The sequence below is a fragment of the Eptatretus burgeri genome, chromosome 9 (genome assembly GCF_056783735.1).
Source record: "Eptatretus burgeri isolate ZD-2024b chromosome 9, Ebu_testis_v1, whole genome shotgun sequence".
NCBI lineage: Eukaryota > Metazoa > Chordata > Myxini > Myxiniformes > Myxinidae > Eptatretus > Eptatretus burgeri.
Genome location: NC_140969.1, coordinates 104395486 through 104416888, shown reverse-complemented (window position 1 = coordinate 104416888; position 21403 = coordinate 104395486). Strand labels below are relative to the sequence as shown.

Here is a 21403-nt window from a genome sequence, read left to right as displayed (position 1 = left end):
TCTACTCCATCTGCCTCATCTACTCCATACGCTCCATCTCCTTCAGACACTCCATCTCGTTCATCTCTTCAATTTCCCTCATCTACTCCACCTCCTTTACTGCAGTTGCTTCATCTACTCCATCTGCCTCATATACTCCATCTCCTTCATCAACTCCATCTCCTTCATTTATCCCATCTCGTTCAGACACTCCATCTCCTTCATACTCCTTCAACGAGGTAGGTTTGGGGTGGATTTACGGGGGTAGAAAAGATCGAGGTTTTGGATGGAGGAAGATGAGAGATGATGGCGAGCTGCTGTTTTTAAAGACTTGGACGGAAGAGTGGGATTGAAGAGAATGTGGGAGTTTGTTCCAAAGGCGGGAAAAAGGGAATGAAAGAATGAAGGTGAGCAGTGATTCTTGATTTTGGTAGTTTTACCAGAAAGGCGCAAATATGGGGAGGACATCTCAGACAGAGCAGGAGGGTGGGGGATGAGACCGGAGAGGAGATATACCCCATCTTCATTTACCCCATCTCCTTCATTTATTCCATCCATTCTGTCCACACAATTTACTCCATTGATTCGCTATACCCCATCCTGTAAGTACGCTCTGGTTGTTACTGTACAGTGTAGACAACAATGTAGTGTTCAGCTACGTGCAGCTGTACAGGAGGAATGCTTACTATAATTCACGGATCAGTGTGTGTGTGCGTGTGTGTTTGTATGTGTGAACTTGAGAGTGTGTGTTCATGTGTGTGTTTGTGCATGTTTGTATGAGTGTTTGTGCGTGTGTGTGTTTGTATATGTGTGTGCGTGTGTATAGATGTATGTGTGTGTGTGTTTGTGTGTGCGTGCATGTTTGTACAAGTGTGTTTGATAGTGTGTGTGTGTGTGTGTGTGTGTGTGTGTGTGTGTGTGTGTGTGTGTGTGTGTGTGTGTGTGTGTTTGTGTGTGTGTGTGTGTGCGTGTGTGTATATTTGTATGTGTGTGCGTGTGTGTATATTTGTATGTGTGTGCGTGTGTGCGTTTGTATAAGTGTGTGTGTGTGTGTGTGTGTGTGTGTGTGTGTGTGTGTGTGTGTGTGTGTGTGTGTGTGTGTGTGTGTGTGTGTGTGTGTGTGTGTGTGTGTGTGTGTGTGTGTGTGTCACGCTTCTTCTACAGCTCTGGGCCGATTACATCCAGACTTGTCTTGCAACATCGGATCAGCAAGTCCCCGATTTGTGTTTCGGAGAGTTTTGTCAGTGGTCTTGGGGGGCGAGGGGGGGGTGGGGTGGACGATGCAACTTATCTATGTAAATGCATATCATGTGGCGCCGCTGCAGGTGGGAGTGGTTAAAACCTGTTACCTGCAGCTGCAACACATGCACACTGGCCCACACGTCCTGCAGGGTGCATGCCAATCAGTGCCAATCACTCGAGTGTGTCCACGTCGTTGTCGAGAGATGGGGTAGATGGCAGAGGTTGCGAGGAAGGATACTATGTGGAGTATGTGAAGGACAAGGAGAGAAGTAACTTTTGTTTTGTCCTATGAGGTGGGAAACTGAATATGCTGAGTTTTTATAATTATTGGACACCAAACTAACCGAGCCGTTTATTATCTTGTTAACAGTCATGGAATGGTAATGCCACAGCCAGGATAAGTAAAACGGTTTTATCTTAACAAGTTGTACTTTGTTATTGTGCGCATGCGAACCGAAAAACACACTAAAGCAATTAGTTCACTTCTGCATGTCTATCTGTCTGTCTGCATGTCTGCCAACAAACACCAGTTTATGATCCATTAACTTATTTTAATCGAATGTTATATCTGAACACGAGTCAAAAAACAAACCTGCAGTTTAACGTACATTCGCTCTGAAGTTATCCGATCGTGCATGCACAGAGAGGAGTAAGATTACTATTTCACTGTGTCTGCCTGTCTGCCAATTAAACAAAATTGAAAATCTGCCAGGTACCTATCATTTTGTTGGGGTGTGACTATGCTGCTGATGCTGTGTCCCTCTACCAGTACACTGGTACTCATTTCACCAATTTCAGAAAAATGACAGGCTGAGTCAACCCCACCTGCTATTAATTCAGGGGCCAACGGAGCTCAAACTCAGGACCCTAGGATCCCAAGCCAGCCACCCTAACCACTAAGCCAACACCAGGCTCAGAAGAACCTGCTTCAGAGTGCAAAAGACCTTAGACTGCGGTGAAGATTTACGTTCCAACAGGACAATGACCCCAAGCATACAGCCAAAGGAACACTGGAATGGCTTCAGAACAAGAACATGAAAGTCCTTGAGTGGCCCAGCCAAAGCCCAGACTTGAATCCCATTGTGAATCTGTGGAAAGACTTGAAGATTGCTGTTCACCAGCACTCCTCATCCAACTTGACAGAGCTTGAGCAAATCTGCAAGGAAGAATGGGAGAAAATCCCCAAATCCAGACATATCCAAGAAGACTCGAAGCTATAATCGCTACCAAAGGCACTTCTCCAAAGTATTGACTCAGGAAGCTGAATACTTATGTAAATTAGATATTTCTATGTTTAATGTTCAATAAATTTGTGTTTTCTGAAGCGGTGTGAATACTTTCTGAAGGCACTGTAGATGGGGGGGGGGGCAGGGGTGGGTTGTCAGATGGTTCTTTCTGTGTGAGTGAGAGAAAGAGAGTGTTGTCAGGATTGAAAGACATACTCCAAGTGTTTGACCATCTTGTGAATTTTTTTGTCAAGGTCTGAAGAGAGGGAAGAGGCTGCAGCCTGCCTGTCTGAAGGATGAGAGATGTCACAGCAGAAGGTAGAGTCATAAGCAAATAGATAAAGAGGATTTTCCAGAGTCAAACAGATCATTGATGAAGATCAGGAATAGAACTGGGCCCAGAACACTGCCTTGGGGCACTCCAGGGTTGACAGGGAGAGAAGATGAAAGAATTCCGTTGAGAGGCACTCATTGGCTACTCATGAGAGTAGAGGAAGTTACAAAGCCACGTGTGGAGGTGACCTTGGTTGCCACAGGCAGACAGTTTGGAGAGTAAGGCAGGATGCCAGACTGTATCAAAAGCATGAGATATGTCCAGAGAGATGGCCCTGATCTCATGTCTGACATTGAGGGCCTCCATCCATTGTTTGGTGACACATGCCAGTCTCTCAGAAGGATGGTCACCCTGCATGCGAAGCACTGCTCTGAAAATTCATCATCGGGTTCGGAATTGAACGCAGACTGGACAGTTCAAAGACTAATGCACGACATTATAGATAACCAGGTTATGATAGATAACCAGGTTTTTAATATTCCTGTTCGATAGAATGGACAGGTCACACATGAGTGTTATGGCGCCATTATGGACCACTCTTTCTGCGAGATGCTTTCGCGACATCTCTTCTTCATCTTTCGAATGCAGCATAAGGATGCAGGGTAACACCACTGGTTGAGGATGCAGCTGTGCCGCTGATGCAGTGCCCTCTGTGGGTTGGGGCAGGAATTTATATTTGTTTAGGGTGCTGGCAAGAGCTCACGTACTTGTTGCGAAGGATACCGTGAGATCTTTAACGTCCACCAACGAATGCCGGCAGACAGGACGCCCGTTTTATGTCCATCTGCAGGACGGCACACACACACACACACACACACACACACACACACACACACACACACACACACACACACACACACACACACATTGATGAACCACCCTGCCTGTGAAACACCAGGATGACAGTTTGTTGCTGGATCGGGATTCAAACTCAGGCTAGATAGCACGGAGGTGATTTTGCTTACTTCTAAACCATCCTTTCAGCCCACAAGACTAACAGCTCATCAATCTTCTTTGTCAGATATGCCATATGGTTTACTCTGCATACGTTGTTGTCCAACATTTTGTACGTTGGTTGTAATCTCCCAAAAACAGTCATCAAAAGGTGGAACAACTCAGGGTTTCGAGCAATATCACGCTGGGATTTGATTCTAAATTTGTTCTGCTGGGTTTGTCCACCCTCGTTTTCTTTTGTCGGATTGAGATTTGAGAACCAAGTTCTAATGTTTTCTCGTTTCAACTTGGAAACATTTCTCAGTGTTCTGTCTTGTCGTGCTTTAAGGATGTTTGCAAAACCTTGGATATCTAATTGCAATTGTGGCTCAGTTGTTGTGACATTTCCCACTTACTTCAATTTCTTTTCAACGCTTTGCTTTGGCACTCCAAGTTGCACCAACCATCGCTGGTACAATGACGAGGTTCGTCGGATTATCTTACAATTTTTGGTATTTTAGCACATTTTGTTTTCCGAATTTCAGCCATTGGGTGCTGATGCTTCATTTAGTGATGCAAGTCATTTGTTTGGTCGTGGGGTCGTGATTGAATCAATTTGGTGCAAATGACACTTGATAAATACTACAACAGCACTCGGTAGAGTGCATACGTCCACCGGACTGACCAGTTTCCGTTTTGTATCCCACTGACAGGGGATCTGTATCCGGACCTGAACCAAAATCAAATCCACCTGCTCCTCGCAACAACCCAACTTATCCACAAAGTTTCGTCCGAATCCGAACAATACTTTTTGAAATATCATGCGATGTACCGTGTCTGGCCCGATCTCCCAATCATGAAGAATCACTGCAGAAATTCTAGGATTCGGATCTGGATCTTCACCAAAATCGAATCAGTTCGTCCTTATCACACATCCAACCTGTCCACTAAGTTTTGCCAGAATCCGTCCATAACGTTTTGAGATATTCTGCTCACAGACAAACAGACACACAGACAAGGGGCGAAAACATAATCATCGTCAATCTTCGGTGGCGGAGGTAACAAGTGACAAAACCACAATGCTTTCCATCAAGAATCCTTCACTATAAATGCCAACTCACATGTGAGAATGGTTATGGGGGAATGGTTGCACGACTTTAATTCCCACCTATTTGCAAATCCAGTGCTCTTCCCTTTCAATGAGAAGACATCCAAGGTTTGGTTGCCTCGAACCGGCATTCCCACGTCTCAAGTCGCCTTCCTTTAATCCCCACCTTCGTATCAGTTCGTTTATCCGTTTCGTCCTCGTCGATTGCAACACACCATTCTCTGAAAAATACAAGGTGACATCTCGTGTGCAAGCAAACGAAACTCTGAACGTAATGAATAATTCACAATTCCTAACTCACCCTCCATTCCACCATAAAGAAATCATGAGCTCAAGCAATTTTCACAAGGTATTTCACTTTTGGCTCTCCATCTATAATAATAAATGTGTGTGTGCGTGTGTGTGTGTGTGTGTGTGTCATACAGAACTAAAAAACCATTACACCGAACAGCCCGAAACTTTGCAGGCACACCAAGAGAACTCCAAAGGAGTACATGAATGAAAAATGGGTGTTTGAATAATTTTCACACCCATTTTGAAGATAATTTAAGGGGTGATCATCACAAAAAAAAACCCGTAATAAGCCTGACAAAGTTTGGGGCGTACAATCTTGATTAGCTCTCTGTCACCTCGCTGGGGTCTTAAGCTGCCATTTTGATTCGGCCTACTCAACAATGCTTTGACTTGGAACAGGCTGCAATGGTTTCTGAAAGATAAAGCACTAAAAAATTTTTTTTTAACCTTCCTCAGTCGTATCATTGAATGCCTCATCGACATACATACAAATTGCTGTATACGTAGCTTTTGTATGTGCTGTAGTTTTCAAATTCGGAGCTTGGAGCAATTTCATACATTATATAATGTGATTTTCCACGATCCACTGTCATGGACTAATGAAAGTGGATAATCGAAATATGATTTTGGATTTGAAGATCGGGTCTTGAAGATTAAATAAGTGTCGAAATAGTGTGAAATCTGAAAATGTTAAGAAATTAGCGATGTTTATGTTTTTGCGGGTGTGTCCCATTACAAATCAGCTTGCTATCGCTTGCCAAGCCAGCTGTTCCTCATCAACCATTTCTTTGGAGTGCTTGCTTGTGCTTAAGCCTCTTGGTGAATGCTCTACAAGCTGCTGGGTTGTCAGTTAACAAGCCGTGGGGATACATGAAAAAAGTAACCGCACTGTCATTCTGCTCTGTCCCTCTACTAAGGTCAGGTCAGGTATGAGAGCAAGCACCTGACCTTAGTAAAGTAGCGCGTCGCTGCGTCCATTTTCCACTGTAACTCCAGGTCCTCCGTCTGGCCATCCCCCAGGCAGATTGCCTGGCCCATCCCCATCTCCTTGAGATGTTGATCAACCTGCTGCAACCACGAGGAACGTGGTCAGCCCATTAGTCTCCTCCACTCACGAGGCTCCTTCACTGAGAGAATCTGGTGAGCAGGATCAGCATCATGTCCATGCAGCCGCATCTGATGCTCACGGACTATGCAGGTAACAAATCTAATTTGAGTCTCTCTCAGCAACCGCTCGTTGGACGCATGTTATGGAAGTCCGACCATGAGCGACAGCCAAGGATTTTCCAAAGAGACATTGTACCAAAGTAATCAAGTCTCCATCTCAGATCCTTGGTCTGAGTCCAAGTCTCACATCCAATAGAGCAAGACTGGAAGCACCAACGACCTGAAGACTCAGACTTTCGTCCTCCCGCACAGGTACCGTCAGTGCCACACCCCATGATCCAGTGAATTAATGACTCCCCCGGCCTGACCCAGACGTCTGTTGACCTTGGCTCACAGTAAGCAGAGACATGAATGTCACTGCCAAGAGAAGTGAATCTCTCCATGACCTCAACATCCTCACCACAAACTGGTACAGACAAGGTAGCAGCATTCAAGATGTCATTAAAAGCCTGTATCTTAATTTTGACTCTGGAAAGCAGTAATCCCAGCGGCTCCGACTCCTCATCCAGCACCATGAAGGCCCCCAAAAGGATAGCTGGAGTCTCCGAAAAGATGACTGCATCATCTACGAAATCAAGGTCAGAGATATTGACATTCCCAAACGATGCACCGCAGCTTGATCTCTCTGACATCCTCCCCAGAATCCAGTCCATACAAGTGCTGAAAAGTGTGGGGGCCAGTACACACCCCTGACAAACTCAAGTAACAACTGGAACTAATTCAGAGATGGTATCACCACATCTCGCAGCACTCTCTGTACCAGAGTAGAGTTCAGACATCAGATTGATCAGCATTGTTGGCACTCTACAAAGACCAAGAATCCTCCAAAGGACATCCCGATTCACTGAATTACACGCTTTGCAGAGATCAACATAGGCTGCAAGCAGCCACTGCCGAAACTCTCATCTGCGTTCAGTGAGGTCCCAAAGAGCAAGGATATGGTCAATCGTTGTCCTCTTTGGTGTAAAGCCTGACCGCTCTGTACACTGGTGCTCAAGCAGATGGTGGTGAACCCGACCAGGAATTATCCGAGCAAAGACCTTTCCCGGCACTGAAAGCAGTGTCACCCCTCAGTAGTTGTTGCAGCCCTGGCGATCACCAGTCCATTTCCAGAGAGGGACAACAAGGCTCTTCTTCCAGTCCATTGGGATGATGCCTGTGTTCCAGGCAGAGCACAGAATTGCATGCAACGACACGAGTGCAGCATTTCCACCAGCCTTGAGAAGTTCAGCATGGATGTCACAGATCCCAGGAGCTTTACCCCATTTCAACCCGTTCACCACAGCCTGTGTTTCCAGAAACGAAGGAGGATCACAGTTGATTGGAGGGTCAGCAACAGGGGTAGTAACACCCCTGACATTTAACTCAACAGCTGTTGGATCATCCTGGTACAGCCGCTCAAAGTAACCGGCCCAGCGGGCCTTCACTTCGGACTCCTCCTTCAAGAGCGGACTACCCTCCACTCTAACTGCAGTCAGAGTTAGCCAGGCATGGAGGAACGCAATGCGCAAATTCCCCTTTAAGCAGGTTGAGAATCACTTGACCACAGGGGATGCTCTATCTCCTCACAGATTGCTCACACATAGGCCTCCTCGCCAACCCTCAGCGCACATACAGTTTTACGCCTCATCTCCCTGAACAGCTCAACTCTGCCATTCAGCCAGGTCCTGCGACTGTGGTCAATGGTATCCAGTCTCCCTTGAGACAAAATTCTTCTTCGCCCTCCAGTGAGTTTCAAGACATTGTTATGGAATTTTCTGATTTGTCCTATTAACCGACCTGGTGTAAATCCTGTTACTCAATTTGTAAGAAACAATTAATTCACTGTCCACAACGAAAAGTACATTTGATCAGAGAACATTAATTTCGTAGTAACACGGAGTCCAAAGCACTGAGATGTAAACATCCCAATGATTTGCACTAAGCTAAGTTTACATTTTCTGACATTTATATGCTTTCGTGGGAGTGGAGAGGGCTGGGAGATTCAAAGGGAGAGAGAACATGGTGACTTTCAGCTGGCCTTGGTGAGAATCAGATAGAATACGAAAAAGCAGACAACCAAAAGGAGTACAGGATAAGACCGTAGGTTACAGATCTTTCAGAGAAATGAATATAAGGAATTGTGTATATAAAAGGCAGTGAGTACATGGTCTGATTACACTGAACAACAAAAATTTTTTACTGGAGATGTGTAAAGTGATTTAGACTAATTTGGGTACGCTGATTTCAAAAATCATAACCGTTTTGCTGTATCACGTCAGGAATTTCAGTAACAGAAATATTCCCATTGCCTAGAAGTCAGGATTTCAATGAAATTTACAAAAATTCATTTATTCATTTATTTCATCATGAATGCTTCAAAATTATAGAAATTACAGAAAAACTCCACTAGAATGTAATTAAAAATGCTTTAGGCATTTGGCTTTGCGTTTGTGCTGCTCTGTGTCAGTTTCACGATGCAGGAACCAGCAGAAATCGCCCATCATGTTCGGGTTGTGCCGCCCTTGGTAACGCGTCTCCATGAGTGAAATCTCTTGGTGGAATCGCTCGCCGTGCTCGTCCGAGACTGCTCCCAAGTTGTCAGGGAAGAAGTTCAGGTGCTGGTGTAGGAAATGGATTTTCAGGGACATCCTGGAGCCAAGTTTCCTGAAGGACTCCAGCAGCTGCTGCACTATTTCTTCATAGTTGTCCGCGCGCTCGTTCCAAGAAGTTGTCCGTCACAGCTTTGAAGCTCCTCCACGCTGCCAGCTCTTTGGGGTTTAGAGTTGTCGGAAAAGTTTTGTCCTTCATAATCTGTCGGATTTGCGGTCCAACAAAGACACCAGCCTTGATCTTGGCCTCCGACAAGGTGTTGCCAAACTTTTCCTTGAGGTATAAAAACCCACGCCCATTCAGATCCATTGCCCGTACAAAACTTTTCATCAAGCCGAGCTTTATGTGGAGTGGTGGAAGGAAAACCTTGGCTGGGTCGACAAGGGCGACATGCTTCACGTTGTGTCGACCAGGTACATGCTCTTTTCGCTCTTCCCAATCTTTCTTCGTCCAGTGATTCTTGTCGTCTCTGCTATCCCAGAGACAAAGGAAGCACATGTATTTTGTGTAGCCTGACTGCAGCCCTAACAACAGCGCCACCACTTTCAAGTCTCCGCAGATGTGCCAGTTGAAGTCATTGTACTTGATGGAATCAAGCAGCTGCCGCATAGTCTCATAGGTCTCTGTCATGCCGAACGCGTGAGCCAGTGGGACTGATGGTTTCTCGTTGCCATTGTGGAGCAAAACAGCCTTCAAGCTGTTCTTCCCCGAGTCGATGAAGAGGCGCCAGTCTGCAGGATCATGATCACACCCAAGTTCTTTCAACAGACCGTTGATGTCACTGCAGAATGTCATCGTGTCTTCCATCTCAAAGAACTCAGCCATGTCTCTGTGACGTGCTCTGAACAAGGATATCTTGGTGTTAGGTTCAAGTAGATTCCACTGCTGCAGCCTTGATCCAAGCAGCTCTGCCTTCGCCTTTGACAGCGAGAGATCTCTTACAAGATCATTTAAGTCTCCCTGGTTCAGAAGGTGTGATTCTTGAGTGTCGGGTTCAAAAGGTTCATCATACCATCCTCTTCACCACTGCTTACAGCTATGTTCTGATCAGCTGGAGGTGTTGGAACGGGGTTCTCGTCATCATGAGGCACAGGTTTACGAGCAGAGACGCAGTCAGCGTACTTGATGTGACCTTTATTCTTCTTGTTGAAGCCGGCGATGCTTGTGCAGCAGAAATAACAATCATCATGATGATTCTGCGGCTCACGCCATATCATGGGCACCGCAAATGGCATGCTCGCGCGCTTGCCCACCAACCACTGAGTCAAGGTTGTGTGACAGCTTGTGCAGCAGATGTGTGGTGCCCAGCTCTGTTCTTGGTCCCCCACCTTACACCCGAAGTAGTGAAAGTAGGCGGCCTTCATTTTCACTGCTGTAGATATACTTCGGTGTTGATCTTTTTTGGTATACCGACCACAGACATAACAGAAGTTGTCAGGATGATTGGTACAGGAACGCCTACTCATCTTTATCTGAAAGAAAGAAATATAACACAAGTTAACAACAATTGTACGAAATAGACATGTTAAAGACATATGTAAATTTCATTGAAATCCTGACTTCTAGGCAATGGGAATATTTCTGTTCCTGAAAATCCTGACGTGATACAGCAAAACGGTTATGATTTTTGAAATCAGCGTACCCAAATTAGTCTTAATCACGTTACACATCTCCAGTAAAAAAAAAAAATTGAAATTTGTTGTTCAGTGTAGCATTAGGCAAAATAACTCAAACTGCAATACGTGTCCACCGGGTGAAAGAGAATGACATAATCATGGCAAAAGGTGCAGTGCCATCAACCAGGCCACCCTGTCTCATAATAAGACATTCCCCCCATCAACAACCAGACAAAAAGGAAACACAATTGGCAGCCAATTCGACTATAGCATAAATATTAAATTTATAAAGCACCAGCAACATTTAAAATTGAGAGTACGTGAATATAATTATTTTTTTCTTCCACAACAACCACGGGCAACATCAAGGATGGTGGTCTTGAAGGCACTCCACAACTCTTCAGGATTCCGCAAAGCAGCTAGACTCACAAATCTCCACTCAGCATGTTCCCAAACTCCTCAGCTCCCCTCTCATCCTGGAGCTTGCCAACATTCAGCCTTGGCTGAGATGGTACCTTTCGTCCAGATTTAAGCTGCAATTTTAAAGTTGCAACAACAAGCCTGTGGACGGTATTGAGGAACTGAGCACTTCAGTAGACCCTGCAGTTCTGGATCATCCTCCAGGGACCATCAACGAGCGCATGGTCAATCTCCTTTTGCCACACCACCAGCGTTGAAATACCAAATCCAGCGCTGAGCCTATGGGTGCTAAAACCATGAACCAGCCACCCTAAGTCCATGACTTCTTGCAAAGTCAAGGAACTTAGTGCTGTTGTAGTTCACAGTTCCAGACCCATGGGGACCAACACATGTCTCATAATCATCCCAATCAGTTCCAGTCGATGTATTGAAATCCGTCAAGACTAGAAGACTATCTCGCCTGGGGCTCTGACCAACCACACAGACTTTAGTGTGGTAAATGCATCCTTCGCGGTGAGATCACTCGCCTCAGTCAGAGCATATACCGAGACCAGGGAAACGACACCCAAGGAGTGACGAATCCTTAATCTCATAATACGCTCGTTGACCAGTGTTACCTCAATTATCATTATCGGAGTGCAAATCCTGCCACGAACCTCCTAAAAAAGTAACCCACCTGGGATGGCCATTGGCTCACAAGGAGCTCCTCCGCCCTTTGACAGGTTTTGTTTTGAATCCTGCTGGGTGTCCATATCATACACCCTCCTCACCTAGAAACTTGGTGGGGGAGACGGTTTAGTCGACGACAACCTGACCATGAAACAGGTTAGGACAGGTTTACATGGTACCTGTAGCAAGTGACAGATCTAATCTGGTTTGACCTGATTAAAAACACAATCAAAAATACATCGATCGACATACAAAATTTAGGCCCCACCGACCCGCGTTCGGCCACGCAGTGCCTCACCTGCTGAAAATGTCGTGCAATTTTATTTTATACTAGACAACCTGTGAACCCGTTGGGTTCCCGTTGTGACAGCAGTTGATAAAAAAAAAGTTAGCTCCAGCGAACTATACCGCTGAGGTTGTTTGCATTGATCAAATTCTCCCGAGGAGTACTTGACTGAATCGGGAATTGATTTTTTAATTATTTTTTTGTTGCCCGATTTGAACAAAACTTGATACTGCACGCCGCAGGAGATTGGTGAGTAAGGTGGGCCAAAAAGTTTTGCGCTATCGTGTATGGTTTTGGCTGTATTTCGGGAACACACAAACAAATATGTATATACATATATATATATATATATATATATATATATATATATATATATATATATATATATATATATATACATACATACATATAAAGAAGATGAGAGTTTTAGTAATACATTAGCCGCAACCCCGTCACAGACGGGGCACAAAATTGGTCCTTCAGTATTAATTTTGATTATCTGTCGAATGGCGTTGGTCCCATCTCGATCGGATGAAATTGAGATATTGAAGTTACACGGTGACCTTGACCCCGTGACCTTTGACCTTGAACTTGACCCTCCCCCCCCCATGTCCGTTCTCATGTCCCAAGGATCACTCATGCCAAGTTTCATCTCATTCCATCCAACGGTTCGGCCGCCTATAAAGGACGAACAAACACACACACATACATACATACATACAAACAAACATATTCTATTTTTTTTTAGTATAGTAGATTGATGACATCACTTTATTTCACATGTTTGTGTGATCTGCTTTCATTTCACCACCCATCACTTCAACAGGGAATCGTATTAAAAACAAAAATCATGCTCGGAGTTCCGCCATGTTCTGAGTTCTGCTATGTTGGTTCGAACTGTGAATAGCAAAGACAAACATTTTGTGTTCTCTGTGGTTTGAGATATTTACCTTCGCATTCTGCGAAAGGTTATGTATTGGTCGCTGTGTATTTATTTATTTATTTGTGAATGTGTGTGTGTGTGTGTGTGTGTGTGTGTGTGTGTGTGTGTGTGTGTGTGTGTGTGTGTGTGTGTGTGTGTGTGTGTGTGTGTGTTTGTTATTCGCATAACTCAGAAAGTATTAAACCAAATCGCTTGAAATTTGGTGGAATGATGGGTTATTATCCAAGGAACATTTGATTAGATTTTGGGAGCGATCGGGTCAAAGGTCAAGGTCAAGGTCACGGAAAGGTCAAATTCGTATTTTTACATAGCGCAGTCAATTTTGATCTAATTGGCATGCAACCGATGCCAAAATGTTCAGAATTCATTGCCCAATCTTGTGATGGGCGACATGACACAATTACGTCATTACCCTTGTTTTTAAAAGAAAATGTCCCAAATCCTGGCATTATAATCAGTACCAAAATATATGTTTGTGGGAGATGCCAATGATTATTTATTTGTTTGTTATTCGCATAACTTAAAAAGTATTAAACCGAATTGCATGAAATTTGGTGGGATGATTGGTTATTAGCCAAGGACCATTTGATTAGATTTTGGGAGCAATTGGGTCAAAGATCAAGGTCATGAAAAGGTCAAAATTGTCTTTTTACCATATCGCGGTCAATTTTTATCCAATTTGCATGAAACTAATGCCAAAATGTTAAGAATTTAATGCCCAATCTTGTGATATGCAACTTGACACAATGACGTAATTGCCCTTACTTGCGGTTGGGGGTCAAAGGTCAGGGGGGTCACGACCTTGCAGATTTGCGTATTTTTATCATAACGCAGTCAATTCTTATCCGATTCGTATGAAATCAGCACCAAAATGCTCCTTGTTCTGTTCCCCACTCTGTTATGCCAAGAACAAAACAGTAGCGGCGCCGAAGGTATATGCTCTCTACGAGTGCCCGTTCTAGTTTTGAATTGAATTTAACTAATTTTGCACTTGAATTCTTCTTCTAAAGAACTCAGAAGGTAAACACATGTGATTGTCGTTTTGATGTTGTGTGTGTGTGTGTGTGTGTGTGTGTGTGTGTGTGTGTGTGTGTGTGTGTGTGTGTGTGTGTGTGTGTGTGTGTGTGTGTGTGTGTGTGTGTGTAGGCCATAACGTTTTTGCCATATTGACATGAGGGAAAGGGGCAAGGAGGGAAAGGAGCAAGGAAGGGAGGGGTGGAGAGCGACGCCTCACCATGCATCACCATACAGTCCGGGCAGGAGGAGTGCAAGGAGGGGGGTGGGAGCAAGAGAAAGAGAGAGGAGGGACTGCGAGGATTGAGGAGGGACTGCGAGGATTGAGGAGAGCAAGGAAGGAGTGGAGAGGGAGGGAAGGGGTGGGGAGCAAGGAAGGGAGAGGAAGAGGGGAGAGGGGAGAAAGAGGAGGTGGAGAGAGGGGAGAGGGGAGAAAGAGGAGGTGGAGAGAGGGGAAGGAGAGGAGTGAGGAGGGGATGGAAGGGGGCTGGGGAAGGAGGGAGCAAGGAAGGGAGAAAGAGTGAGGAAGGTGTGTTGGGGGGGGGGGAGAGGGAGTTTGGAAAAAGATAATGTTATTTTATGCTTTATGACCACTCACACACACATACAAATCACAAATACATACATACATACATACATACATACATACATACATACATACATACACACATTGTCATGGATCCGGCGTCACGGGGGAACCATGAGGGAGGGTCTGTTTTGGGTTCCTCTCTGGACTCACAGGGAATCGCACATGAATAACTTCGTGTCGCTTCAGGTCACGAATCGACCGCTAACGTCAATAACTTGATCACATGACTTAGGGTCCTCTACTGACAACCGTTTACCTCTGCCTAAGAACATGTGACCTCCTTATTGGGGAATCGCGCCCTCAGTATGTACTTACGTTATTTATGTTACTTACCAGATCAGGTGCAGCCGAGCGGAGTTGCCAAGTACGTACCAGCTATTTAATAGATTTCTGGGGAATAACGTTTCTGGCTAAACTGTGTGTATACATACATACATACATATATATATATATATATATATATATATATATATATATATATATATATATATATATATATATATATATATATATATATATATATATATATATATACACGAGCCTGGTGTTGGCGCAGTGGTTCGGGCAGCGGCTTGGGATCCAAAAGGTCCTGAGTTCAAGCCCCGTTGGGCCACTGAATTAATACACCAGGGGGTTGACTCAGCCTGTCATCCTTCCGAGGTCGGTGAAATGAGTACCAGTGTACTGGGCCGGTGTATATCCCGGTTAAAATAGGTGTACCATATCCCTGTGTCGTAAGAGGCGACCAGGGTTGAGTCAGGAAGGGCATCCGGCGTAAAACATGTGCCAAATCACTATGCGGAGCATAAGGATGATCCGCTGTGGCGACCCCTAACGGGAGCAGCCGAAAGAAGAAGATATATATATATATATATGTATATGTATATATATATATATATGTATATATATATATATATATATATATATATATATATATATATATATATATATATATATATATATATTGTTATGAATTCGCGCCCCCCAGCATGCAATCGGCCGCGTCTCTCTAATCGCAACCGCGTCGCCCACCGGACGGACAATTCAGTCGTGACTTTCCGGAGCTAACGCCGGAAACCAGTCACGGGTGGGTTTCTTAGCCCCACCAGGGCTGAGCCAATTGTCTACCCACGCAAGATAGGGTCACTTGCCGAATTCGATATACCTAAGTACCTTCGCGGGCAGCCGACCGGGCGACCGTACCTCGACGCAGGTCGGCTTGGGACACGAACCGCTTAAGCGGTCCGTTCCGTTCTGCAGTGATAACCGAGCGGGTATTATCGCCCGACCTCGCCGGATCCGATTCTATTTAACGGGTGTTTAAAACCCAGCTATTTATTCCGCGATGCAAGATGGCATTTCCAATAGGTGAAAGGATGACGCGACGAACGGGATACATTTGAACCAAGCACATTTATTATAATGAAACACGTATACAATGATGCAATGGAACAATCATGCACGTACACAGAAAAGCATACATGGGACGGGGACAAAGACACGAGCAAGGCAAACAAAAGCAAGGGAAAGCACTACGACCGAATATTCTTATTATTTCACAGGCACTTAACAGGTTTACTTATGGACACAGCGCCACATCATTCACACAAAAGAAGAGAAAAGACCACCCCCACAGACAGGGGGGGTCAGACTGGGCCCGTGGGCCTTTATGGCGTGGGACTTGGCTGACCGAATGGGTCCCACGAGACCGACACTGGTTACCTGCACCCTCGTGGTGTGACGGTCGGTGAGCTCTCTCCGGCACTCTCCTCTCATGCGCGCCTCGACCCTGGACCACCGCACACAACCCTTACGACTTGGCACCCAGAGGGAAGGCACCCGGATCTCGAACGCCACGGAGCAGCAGCAATCCCCAATGCCATGAAGAGACGAAGCTCCCCCGAAGAGACAATACGACCCGACGACCAACAACGCACAAACCTGGCGTCTCGTGCGCCCTTTTATTCCCCAGGTTCCAACGCCTGACTCCTCCCCGTTTTCTGCTCCGCCCCCCTTCCAGCTCCTGCGGGAAGCTTCTAGAAAAGGGGCGTACCCTCTCGTCCCCCTCCCCGCGCGCCATCTGGGGGGTGAGGGAAATCATTCTTGGCTCAGGTCCAAGGAAATCATTCCCCCAAAAAGAGGCCCCCACCCTTTCTCACCTTTGACCTCTGCTCGGATCGCACCTCCCCCACACCAAGCGTGGAGAAAATAGGCGGTAAAAATAGGCGGGAAAAATACGAGCACCATTGGAGGTTTCTCCTTGGTCTTTTTGCTCGTGTTGCGCTGGCTTTCGCAGATGCTATTTGTTGGTGCGTGGGATTGTGGTGTGGTTGCTTGTAGTTGTGGCGTAGCTGGTGCTTGGCGTTGTGGTTGCAAAGGTGGTTAGGTGATTGATGGTGTGGATAAGGTGGTGAGGCGATGTTGGTGGTTGGGGGTAAAGTGGTGAGGATGGCATGGTTTGTTGAGAGGAGCGTGTGGTTGTGGTGGAGGGGTTGTGGTGGAGGTTGCTGTGAAGCGGTTGTTGAGAGCGACGTTGGTGGTGGTGGTTCGGTTGTGGTTGAGGCGATCGTGGTTGTTGTGATGGTGGCGTGGTTGGCATTGTGGTTAAGGTGGTTGTTGTAATGGTGGTTGAGATGTGGTTGGTCCAAAATAACGATAGAAAAAGAAAAACACTACCTCAAAGGATCACAGCCCTGTGACACGAATAATTCCCATTAAACAACGGTGGGGAAATCTCACTGAACACAGACTTATCGATCTAACTGAACTACGGACCTTTCTGGTGTTCTGCGAATTTCCACAGCTATAACAATATACACTGTACACACACATATACATATATATATATATATATATATATATATATATATATATATATATATATATATATATATATATATATATATATATATATATATATATACTGGGTAGCCTGAAAGTTACTTTACCCCTGATACATTTCTCGCACTTCCCTCAGTCCCTTCCCCTCTGCCCTCGCCCCTCACTCGCTATGGTATGCGGAAACACTGACTCAGAAGAATGATGTAGCACATACAGATACAATGACAAATTAATTATTGTAAGTACTGTACAATAAAACCTGTATATTAAAAGAGTTCAAGAACAATGCTTCACTGGGAAGGGTAAAGTGACTTTCAGGCCACCCTGTATATGTATGTATGTATGTATGTATGTATGTATATATATATATATATATATATATATATATATATATATATATATATATATATATTGTAACGGATTTCAGAATCCTGTCTGATGAATGCATCCACACATCCAGATCCTCACACAGTTATTTCCTTAAATGCATGTTTAGATGAGCCCCATCCCCATGTCTAATGGGATTTTAAATGTGATGCGTTGAGAAGGGTAAAGAATAGATCCCCTCTGTTATGGGAAGCTTTTTTTTTTTTCTTTACGACAGACACGTTTACACACATTTCTTTCGAGAGCGCTGGCACCCACCTTATTTTTCCTCAGCAACATTTATGCAAGTATTTTTCGCAAGCGCAGACGCCCGCCTTTTTTCGAGCGCACGGGATGTCATGGTAACGGTGCGCAAGTGGGGCGGGGTGAGCTTGGGGGGACTCTGCGCCCGCCGAGACGGGCCACAGATATAAAAAGAATTGGAGGTCTGTATGGGAGAGAAATAAGCGAGAGAGGAAGTGCTCGAGAAGCGAGCAAGAAGCGGGTGTAAGCGTGCAAAAGAAGGAGAAGAAAGCGAGAGAGGAAGCACATGAGAAGAGAAGCGAGAAAGAAGTGGGCAAGCGAGCCAAAAAGAAAGCGAGAGTTGAAGCGCGCGAGGGAAGAAGCGAGCCAGAGAGGAAGCGAGGAAGCGTGCAAGTGAGGAAACGTGCGAGTGAGGAAACGTGCAAGTGAGGAAACGTGCGAGTGAGGAAACGTGCGAGTGAGGAAACGTGCGAGTGAGGAAACGTGCGAGTGAGGAAACGTGCAAGTGAGGAAACGTGCGAGTGAGGAAACGTGCGAGTGTGCAAGCAAGCAAGCGAGCGTGTGGTGCGTGTGTGGGTGTGAGCAGTGCCGACAACGAGTGAGGCACAGGTCAGTCACCGACGGATCGTGTGGGTCACTGGACGTCACCAGTTTCGTGAAGTGTGAGGGGCTGCCCGTGTCACAGCACAAGGGTCTAAACCCGTGACAGACGATATCGGTGCCCCCCCCCCCCAGTCGTTGACTGGCGTTCAAGGCTGTTCGCGAGAGGGTGCACGGCAAGGCTGGGTGCTGGTGACGGACAAGACACGCACGCTCCCTGCTCAGGTAACCACGTGACCTCGTTAAACGGAATAATTAGACGGTGCACACTGGAACTCATGGTTGACTGTGTGGCATTTGTGGTTTTAAAACAACCCACTGTACCAGAACGTTAATTGTGAGAGGTGGCCCCAGGTCCAGCTCTTCTGAAGACAACAGGGGATTAATCCCCCTGAGTGACAAGTTGGTGTCTCGGTACCCGTGGCTGCAACAATACACACACATACACACACACACACACACACACACACACACACACACACACACACACACACACACACACCGGGGGTTTACACAGGTCACTGCTGCTGTGATGTGCTCTTTCAGCTGAACGATGTCCTGCACCTTTGTGTCGTGCACTTTGCACTTCACATCACCCCACAGGAAAAATGGAATTAAATCGAGCGGGTTAAGGTCAGGAGATCTTGGTGGCCAGGAAATGGAACCATGAATACTCAGCCTGCAGTCTGGCACCCAGGCATCAAGGAAGGAGTGAACATCATGGGACCAGTGGGGATGAGCCCCATCCTGCTGGAATATGAAGTTCGTTTGGCAGTCGTCTACCCGTGGTGCCACGAACAGCTGAATCATGTCTAAGTACACATGGCCCGTCACAGATTCTTCCGCAAAGAAAAATGGTCCGACAATCCTGTTATGCATAAAACTGCAGCAAACGTGAAATTTTGAACCGTCTCTTTCGACCTCATGGATTACATGTGGATTCTCTGCTTCACAGATGCAGCAGTTGTGTTTACTAACCCACCCACCTGTGTGAAATGGTGCTTCGTCGGAGAACATGATCTGGTTGACATACTCAAGGTTGTTGTCCAGACTGTGGAGCACATACATTGCATCATTTCTCATTTTGATATGATCATCCACTCTTCGTTGCACAACCAGTTGAGCCTTATATGGATAGAGCTGCAGGCGGTGTGCGTACCATTTTATGGACAGTTGAACGTGGAATTTGCAGTTCGTTACTGGCACGACGGTGGACTACCTGGGACTTCTGTGGAAGGCAGCAAGTATGCATTCAACATCCTTCTCCGATGTTCTGGGCTTTCCTCACCCATGCTGTTTTACAACAATGCCAGTCTCCTCAAATTCCTTCATCCATGCATGCAGGTCCCTTCGGGTCAGTGGTTCCTTGTCAAACGTTGTACAGGATCGTCATTGCACCAGGACAGGTGACTTCAATTCGGCCTTTCCTTGCGGGGTCATCATAATGCAATCTGAAACACGAAATACACTTTAACCCTTTGAACTCTAACAGCCGTTTTACCGGCCGCTATTCAAACCTCTATACACCTAAGCGGCGAGATTTTTCTCAAGGGAGCTCAGCGTGGAGGAGCTGAAATTCCAACAAGCTCAGGTTTCAAAGGATTAAGCTCAGAAACTGCGCGACATGGTGTGGCAACTAGTGTACAACTATCAACATTCTCAAATTTACATGTGAAAAGTTAAAAGGGTTCAACGTTGTTTCATTTCAATGTGGACACCCTGTATATGTGTATGTGTATGTGTGTTTGTGTTTGTGGTCATTGGGCATACCATAAAACTATCTTGCTAAGCACCCCCCCCCTCCTTCTCCTCCCCTCACCTTTCTCTCTTGTTTTTTTTGTCCCATCCCCACCAGTCTCTGTCTCTGTCTCTTCGTTGTCGCTTCAGTAAAGCGACGGGTGGTATTTGCTGGTCGATAATACGATAATCTTCCTCGACATCACATAAATTGAAGATGAATAAGACAATTATTGTCGAGTACAAGGTGTTCCTCCGTCGTTGCCCCCAATATGTATCAAGTCCTGCTGTCATGCCTTGTTCTGCACAAACTATAAATGGATTTCACACAAAGGTTAACTCTGCACTCCTTGCAGGAATGGTCAATTTGTCTCCGTGGGATAGAAACTGACAAGTGCACTTTTATTGTGATCTATTTCTCAACCAGTCAGAAAAGTTTAGTACAAATGGCGATTTGTATTCGAGCTTTAGCCTCCACTGTTTATTTTGGTTACAAAAGCTGAAAAGACATGGAGATGGAGCTTCGTATTCTATTTTTTGATCGTCATCGTAAATTGTGATATTTAAAACTTTGTGATGAGATTTGTAACCAGACACAGTGGAATTGTGATTCGAGTGTCTGCTCTGAGTGTGGCAGGAGGAGGGTTGGATTCTCCCCTTGGCAATGTCATTCCGACCTTATTCTTACACATTTCCCTTGATACAAGGTGGGGCCTAATGGTAACATGTTGCTGCTGCCCTACCTTTTCTGCAGTATTCCTCCACCACTCTCGATCCTCAGTGAACTCTCCATTCTCCCACCACCCCTGTCACACAATCTTCCCATCAGTCAGTCAGTCTACCTCTTTTCTTCATACCTTTCTCCCTCAACCCATCCACCTTCTTTGCCAATGTCTCTTCCTCCGTGCGCACCAGGTGCCCAGGCTACCCGCTTATTACCAATCTCATTGTCAAGATCATCGTCACATCAATCTCCTCCCTCAGTTCATCCGTCCTTTTTTTTCTTTTCTTTATTTGTAGACATAGTCATGGCTCGTGGAAGAGCTCAAACACTGAACGGATCAGGATGTAACAGGACGCAAAATGAACAGTAGAGAGAGGGGGGAATCACCAACAGCAGAGTGGAAGGCAAAGATAGAGGGAGACATGGGCAACCATTGAGTGTGGGGAGGAGTGGGGGCGG

At 45.6% G+C, this 21403-nt stretch overlaps 1 protein-coding gene across 2 annotated transcripts in view; it reads right to left on the bottom strand.

Moving 5' to 3' along the window:
* Window positions 1-21403, bottom strand: part of SLC24A4 (solute carrier family 24 member 4) — a 178312-nt gene that overhangs the window by 154019 nt on the left and 2890 nt on the right. The window contains exons 1-2 of one of the 2 annotated variants that reach the window (XM_085896456.1): window positions 17899-18026; window positions 4883-5043 (exon numbers count right to left, since the gene is read on the bottom strand). The gene's annotated coding sequence lies outside the window, so the exon portion shown is untranslated. Of the gene's footprint in view, window positions 1-4882; window positions 5044-17898; window positions 18027-21403 lie in introns of those variants that run through there. The other variant, XM_085896455.1, reaches the window with a different exon arrangement.